Genomic DNA, 8826 nt, shown 5'->3' with positions numbered 1-8826 from the left:
CCCGAACCAGAAGGTGAACCAGACCTGAACCAGGAATTTAACCAAATCTGAACCAGGAAGTAGATTAGACCAGAACCAGAAATTGAATTGGGCCATGGGCCTGAACCAGAAATTAAATTGGGCTATGGACCCGAAAAATGAAATTGAGTCCTATGGATGGGTTGTAAATGACTTTAAGATTATAAATAAATAGAAATTAAATATGTAAGTGACATGTAATTTAATGATCTTGCTAGGTCTTGAAGAATTGGCATTTGATGGGCAAATTAAGGTAAGTAACATGTCTTAATCTTATTATAGATCATGTATCACGTTTTACATGGTGAAAAAGTGTTATTTATAGAATTGGAATTGTGTATATAAATTGTGGAAAATATAAGTAACCCGGATATAATCTTATGTTTTATCAAATACTTGTGACTATTTGATTATGAAATTGTATATGATTATTTATATTTTCACAAAATTAGGATCCAACATGTGTTAGCAAATGATTGCATGATTTTGGATAAATAGCATCCATAATGATTATTATATTATTTACACATTATTATGATGAGGTAGAAAGATGCATGGAAAGAAAAATAAAGTTTTCAGCATGATCATGAATTTTATTCAGCATGATGCCATTACTCACTTTCCAATGTACCGATGAGGAAAAATTTATGAAAAGCATGATATGTTTTTAAGAACTCTCAGATCGCTATGTACGGCCCTCGCCAGCGGGTTATAGTAGTTTGGTTTAGACCCTGCCAACAGGGAACAATAGTTGGCAAAGATTATGGCCCTCGCCAGCGGGTTACAATAGCTCGGCATACGGCCCTCGCCAGCGGGTTATAGTAGCTTGGTTTAGACCCTGCCAACGGAGAACAATAGTTGGCAAAGATTATGGCCCTCGCCAGCGGGTTACAGTAGCTCGGCATACGGCCCTCGCCAGCGGGTTATAGTAGCTTGGTTTAGACCCTGCCAACGGGGAACAATAGTTGGCAAAGATTATGGCCCTCGCCAGCGGGTTACAGTAGCTCGGCATACGGCCCTCGCCAGCGGGTTATAATAGCTTGGCTTAGACCCTGCCAATGGGGAATAATAGTTGGTAAAGATTATGGCCCTGTCACGGGTAATAATAGTGACCATAGCTGCACTACTATCTGAGAGTATGAATTTTAAAGTATGGAATAATGGCAAAAGTTTTTATGATGCATATATGGCAAAAGTTTTATGATGCATAGCCATGTTTATGAAGTTGCATAAATGGACATGTATAGTTTTATGACTGGTTTGTTATATGAAATCTTACTTTGTTACAACTGTTAGTTTCTTAAATTAATGCACTAGTATGAAAAATATTATGCTTGATCAGATAAGATTATGCATGGTTACTTACTGAGCTTTATAACTCATACCCATTTATTTATGTTCCTACAGATGAATAGGAGATGCTAGGAACAAGGAGCGTGATATGCTTCAGGATTATGGGGAAAAAGAAATGACACATTAAATGTTGCTATTTTTAGATGCTTGTAATCAATCTTTTATTGATGAAACATTTGAAGTTTTTAAGTGGCTGCGTGTTATTGCGGGCAAAGGTTTGCAATAGCACGGCCGTGTCATGATTCGAATTCGGGGCGTGACATTAAGTGGTATCAGAGCAATAAGTTTAACCATGATTAAAAACTTTAAGACTAATCATGGGAATGGGTAGCTAAGTTAGCTTTCACATAATTGGAATAACAATAATAATAATATAAAATAAAATAATAAAATAATAATTTTGGTTTATATTGTCTTAGGTGACAATGAGCAACAAAAAGAAGGAATATAGAGCTAATACAAGCCATACTAGGGACGTCATTGTGACAGAAAAACTATTAAAGCTTAGTTTTAGATCATTGTGAATTGTGATTGGAAAACTGTGAGGGTTTAGATTAAGATCACATAGGATTGTGACAAAATTAGAATCAAAGAATAAGTTTAAGATCACTAGGGTTTGCAACAAAAATGTATCATAGCTTAAGGTTATGATCACTTAGGACATGACAAAAGTAGTAAATTACATTCAGTGCTTAAGTGAAAGATCACTAAGTACTAGATTTTGGTATTCAATAAGTATGGAAGGATTGGGAAAAGATGTCTTTGATCATGATGAGAGATGTTTGACCTAAGATAAGTGTAGGAAGGTTAACTATGACATAGCGGTTATACTATGTTCGGATAGTGTATAAATGACTCGAAAGTTTAAAATTGATATAAATTTGGATGTGATTATTAGAGTGTGATTTGTACATGGATTGGTCATAGAATTGGAATGAGTTAGGAAGGATTTTATTTTATATAGTATTATAAAGGATTGTTTTTCAAGGTTAAATCCGTATGTGGATTATAATTGGTATTGGCATACTTGGATATTGCAAATAGTTGTATTTTATGGATGGATTAAATTCTTAAGTGCATATTGATTGGAGAATTCTAGTTATTTGAATTTCCATGTTGGATTGGGCTATTAGATCTTTCTCATAATTATTGGATACTATTTGATGTGTTAGTCTAACCTCAAGTTTAAGTTTGTGATTTGACAAGGGATTTTTGTTATTGAGTGGAGACTTTGATTTTGGAGATATTTATTGAAATTGAAATGCTTGCTAACTGGGCTCGTAGCCAAAGTGTGGATCAGCTATGTTGGGAGTCCTCTCAGTGGAAACCTAAATTTGCATGAAGGATTTAAATTTTAGAGACTTAGATGGTTAAGATGGAAGACCTTTGAGGTTTGACTCATTTGTGTTGAATTAAAGTCTTGTAATTTGGTGGAGCATTAAAAAAAAAAAAAAAAAATCTGGTTATAAGAATTTGACTTGGAATCGTCCAGTTGAATTGATAAAAGAATTAAGATTCAATACATTTTGGAATTATAGTAACGAGCCCATATGATGATTTTGAATGAAACAATTGACTTGAGAGTTAATCTATATTAGATGTATTCGAGGTAAATTAGGGGACAAGAATCAAATAATTTTTTAGGCTTTACTTGGAAAATTGAAAATATGGATCTCTTTAGTTCATAATACAAGTAGTATTTTGATCAAAAGTTATTAGTGACTCCAAAGATTTTAGTGTTTTGAATCAGAGTGCGCAGCGGAAACGTGGTAGAATGTTAGATAAAAGACTAAGTAACTTCATTTGTTTAAGAATTAAGGTATGTGAATTTCGAGGACGAAATTATTTTAAGGAGGGAAGAATGTGAGAACCAACCTACAAACAGTGGGCTAATGGGCCAAGCTCAACGTGGCCGGCCCATCTGGAGTTCCAGAGGCGGTGATCATCAGCTGAGGCGGTTACAACCGCCTGACAGCCACGATCACCACCACCACGCTTCCTCTCTTCCCACCGAGGGCTATAAGAATCCAGGGATTTTTCTCAGGGATGCTTCATCCCTCACCTCTCACTGCCTCTCACTCCCTCTTTCTCCTGCTACAAGGAGCTGGATTGGGAGCGACGGAGGAGTAGATACCCTCAGCTCGTCACTGCAACTGAGCCGCCGGAGCATGCACAGTAGCTCGCCGGAACGCCTCACAGCTCTTCGGAGCTAGGTAAACCCTTAACCCATTCCTCCATTCATGGTTTACATGCTATTAGCTTAGCTAGGGGATGGTTAACAGAGGAAAAAGGGTAGGGAGAAGATGAAGAGGAGGGAGGAGAAAGATCTAACCAAGGATCGGCTGTGATCCGACATTGACCGAGGATCTTCCTCTTTCACCCGATTGTAGTTTCCCCTCCCATTAAAACCCTAAATGTATACTTACCGTTGATGCATGGAAGGGTCTTTGGGCTCGGACAGATCGGGTTCCCATGGGTGGAACCGGTCTGATCTTGGCCGGAGAGGATCGGAGAAGAAGAGCCAAAGGGGATCTCCCTGCTGGCCGTGGACGCCGCCGGCTCGGGCCACCGTGGAGGCCATCGGGCCGACCGCGGGTGTCGGCCGTGCGCTACGCGTGCACCACCGGCTTCGGCCGGTTCTGCCGCTCCTCGACGGGTGGCCGTGCCCCATCTCCTCCACCGGAGGTGGAGGAGGAGAGCTCCTAGTCGGGCCGTGGAGGCTGCAGGTGGAACCACGGCCGCCGCAGGTGCCGCCGGTTGGTCGCAGCACCTCCGGCTTCGGGCCGGCCTCCTCCCGAGCGCCTCGCGAGCTCGTCTCCCAGTGTCATGGGAGAAGAAGAGAAGAGGAAGAGGAGCTCGGGAAGGGAAGAAGAAAGAGGAGGAAAGGAAGGTTCGGGAAGGGAGAAGAAGAAAGAAAAGAAAAAGAAGAAAGAAAAAGAAAAGAAAAAAAAAGAAAATAAATAAAAATGGCTGTGGGCCGAATTGGGCCTGATTCTGGCGGTGGGCTTCATATGAACCGGGCTTTAAAGGCCTGAGGTCGGGTTGGTCTCTGATCCGAGCTCAGTGTTCTTAATAACAAAACTAACTGGGCCTGAAGAGCTCAAATTTTAATATAGAGATTAAATTGAATATAGTTTGAGGCTAGGCTCCCTTTTAAATTAATTAGAACTGATAAGGATTAATTATAAATTAACTAATTGTGTTTCTGGGCCTGAATACAAATGGGCCCAGTAATTGAATCAGGCCACGGGCCTGATCCAGAAACCAATTAAACTTTGGGCCTGAATGCAAATGGGCCCTGACCTGAACCAGAGAGCAATTGGGTCAAACCCGAACCAGAAGGTGAACCAGACCTGAACCAGGAATTTAACCAAATCTGAACCAGGAAGTAGATTAGACCAGAACCAGAAATTGAATTGGGCCATGGGCCTGAACCAGAAATTAAATTGGGCTATGGACCCGAAAAATGAAATTGAGTCCTATGGATGGGTTGTAAATGACTTTAAGATTATAAATAAATAGAAATTAAATATGTAAGTGACATGTAATTTAATGATCTTGCTAGGTCTTGAAGAATTGGCATTTGATGGGCAAATTAAGGTAAGTAACATGTCTTAATCTTATTATGGATCATGTATCACGTTTTACATGGTGAAAAAGTGTTATTTATAGAATTGGAATTGTGTATATAAATTGTGGAAAATATAAGTAACCCGGATATAATCTTATGTTTTATCAAATACTTGTGACTATTTGATTATGAAACTGTATATGATTATTTATATTTTCACAAAATTAGGATCCAACATGTGTTAGCAAATGATTGCATGATTTTGGATAAATAGCATCCATAATGATTATTATATTATTTACACATTATTATGATGAGGTAGAAAGATGCATGGAAAGAAAAATAAAGTTTTCAGCATGATCATGAATTTTATTCAGCATGATGCCATTACTCACTTTCCAATGTACCGATGAGGAAAGATTTATGAAAAGCATGATATGTTTTTAAGAACTCTCAGATCGCTATGTACGGCCCTCGCCAGCGGGTTATAGTAGCTTGGTTTAGACCCTGCCAACAGGGAACAATAGTTGGCAAAGATTATGGCCCTCGCCAGCGGGTTACAGTAGCTCGGCATACGGCCCTCGCCAGCGGGTTATAGTAGCTTGGTTTAGACCCTGCCAACGGAGAACAATAGTTGGCAAAGATTATGGCCCTCGCCAGCGGGTTACAGTAGCTCGGCATACGGCCCTCGCCAGCGGGTTATAGTAGCTTGGTTTAGACCCTGCCAACGGGGAACAATAGTTGGCAAAGATTATGGCCCTCGTCAGCGGGTTACAGTAGCTCGGCATACGGCCCTCGCCAGCGGGTTATAATAGCTTGGCTTAGACCCTGCCAACGGGGAATAATAGTTGGTAAAGATTATGGCCCTGTCACGGGTAATAATAGTGACCATAGCTGCACTACTATCTGAGAGTATGAATTTTAAAGTATGGAATAATGGCAAAAGTTTTTATGATGCATATATGGCAAAAGTTTTATGATGCATAGCCATGTTTATGAAGTTGCATAAATGGACATGCATAGTTTTATGACTGGTTTGTTATATGAAATCTTACTTTGTTACAACTGTTAGTTTCTTAAATTAATGCACTAGTATGAAAAATATTATGCTTGATTAGATAAGATTATGCATGGTTACTTACTGAGCTTTATAACTCATACCCATTTATTTATGTTCCTACAGATGAATAGGAGATGCTAGGAACAAGGAGCGTGACATGCTTCAGGATTATGGGGAAAAAGAAATGACACATTAAATGTTTCTATTTTTAGATGCTTGTAATCAATCTTTTATTGATGAAACATTTGAAGTTTTTAAGTGGCTGCGTGTTATTGCGGGCAAAGGTTTGCAATAGCACGGCCGTGTCATGATCCGAATTCGGGGCGTGACACCTAGGATGTAAGATGCTTCTCCCAAATCCTTCATGGCAAATTGAGATGATAGCCAAACCTTTATTCCTTGTAATGCAGGAATGTCATTCCCGATTAAAAGAATGTCATCCGCATACAAAATAAGGAATATAATAACTGAACCATTTGCCCATTTATAAATGCAAGGTTCCTCTTCATTCTTAATGAAGCCATATGTTTTGATTACCTTATCAAAACGTATATTCCAACTCCGTGAAGCTTGCTTTAATCCATAAATGGATTTTTGAAGCTTGCACACTTTAGACTCATCTGCAGATGTAAAACCTTCAGGTTGTATCATATACACTTCCTCTTCTAAATCTCCATTTAGAAATGCGGTCTTTACATCCATTTGCCAGATTTCATAGTCTAAATGTGCTGCTATCGCAAGCACAATCCGAATGGACTTGAGCATTGCCACAGGAGAAAACGTCTTGTCATAGTCAATACCATAACATTGACAATAACCCTTGGCAACCAGACGGGCTTTATAGGTCTCTACCTTTCCGTCTGCGCCCCGTTTCTTTTTGAATATCCACTTACACCCTATGGATTTAATTCCTTCGGGTGGGTCAACTAATGTCCAAACATCATTGACCTTCATGGATTCCATTTCGGATTGCATGGCTCCAAGCCATTTATCAGAGTCATACCTCTGCATTGCATCCATATATGTGATCGGATCCTCATCGTTTTCATCAAGTTCGATAGGATCCCCATCCCGGACCAAGAAACCGTAGTATCTGTCCGGCTGACGTGGTACTCTACCCGATCGCCTTAATGGTGCATCTAATATGGGTTCTGGATCTGATCTAATCAAATCCGACTCAACTGGTTCAGTAGATGGTGTCGGATCTTCTACATGTTGAACTTCTCTAAGCTCAACATTAGAGCTATTTGTTCCTTCACCAAGAAATTCCTTTTCTAAGAAAATTGCTCTATTGCTTACGAACAACTTTTGTTCTTCAGCAAAGTAGAAGTAATATCCTTTAGTTTCTTTAGGGTAACCAACAAAGAAACATTTGTCAGACTTGGGTTCAAGTTTGTCTGTCTTCAAACGTTTGACGTACGCCGGACACCCCCAAATCCTAAGGTGAGAGAGCATCGGCTTACGTCCAGTCCACATCTCATGTGGTGTTTTATTTACAGACTTACTTGGAACCTTATTTAGAATATAGCAGGCTGACTCAAGAGCATATCCCCAAAAAGATATGGGCAGATTAGCAAACCCCATCATGGATCGAACCATGTCTAACAGAGTTCGATTTCTCCTTTCTGACACACCATTATATTGTGGTGTACCAGGAGGAGTCCATTGGGAGAGAATTCCATTTTCTCCTAGATATGTCAAAAATTCACTGGAGAGGTATTCACCTCCTCGATCTGATCGAAGAGTTTTAATACTCTTTCCAGTTTGTTTTTCTACTTCATTACGATATAATTTGAACATTTCAAATGATTCAGATTTATGTCTCATTAAATAGACATAACCATACCTAGAAAGGTCGTCTGTAAATGTAATGAAATATGAATACCCACCTCTAGCATCTATGCTCATTGGCCCACATACATCAGAATGTACAAGGGTCAATAAATCACTGGCTTGTTCACCTTTTCCTGTAAAAGGTGATTTGGTCATTTTACCAAAAAGACATGATTCACAGATTGTCAATGATTCACAATCATTAACATCAAGGATTCCCTCTTTACTTAACCTGTTCATCCTATTCTTGTTAATATGACCTAGCCTATGATGCCAAAGGTAGACATCCGTGACATTATCTATTCTAGGGCGCTTATTGGATTTATACATTACATGAACAGGCTGTGACAAAATGTAAATGCCATTACTCAGAATTCCATTCATTACAACAACACCATTCCAAATGACATTGCAATAATCCTTTTTTATTGATATTTCATAACCATTTTTGGCCAAAAGGCCTACAGAAATGATATTCAATAGAAAACTTGGACAATAGTGACAATCACTAAGGACATTTACATGAGAGCTGAATTCAAGTTTAAGAATTCCTAAAGCTAGAACTAGAACTGGCCTTCCATCTCCAACATTCAGGAACCTTTCTCCTTCTTCAAACCTCTTACTGACTTGTAGCCCCTGCAACGAATTGCAAATATTATAAGGACTACCGGTATCCAATACCCAGGTCGAATTATCATAAATAGAAAAATTGCAAGGTGTTATCATATAAGTACCTTGATTGGCAACTGATTGCCCACTTTTCTTAGGCCGGTTCGGATCGAGGGATGCAATGTAAAGAGGACAATTCCTCTTCCAATGTCCTTGCTTCTTGCAGAAGAAGCACTCCGCCTTGCTCTGATCAGCCTTTTTATTCTTTTTCTGACTAGGCTGAGCATGGTGCACCTGTTTCTTTTGGATTTTATTTTTCTTTTTCCCTTTCTTAAAGGAGCGACCCTTGGATGAACCTCCCACTAAATTCACCGTCTTCTTA

The sequence above is a fragment of the Phoenix dactylifera genome, chromosome 6, assembly GCF_051530095.1.
Source record: "Phoenix dactylifera cultivar Ajwa chromosome 6, Ajwa_hap1_PhDact_Kaust_v1.1, whole genome shotgun sequence".
Lineage (NCBI taxonomy): Eukaryota > Viridiplantae > Streptophyta > Magnoliopsida > Arecales > Arecaceae > Phoenix > Phoenix dactylifera.
Note: the sequence above shows the minus strand (reverse complement) of the source record.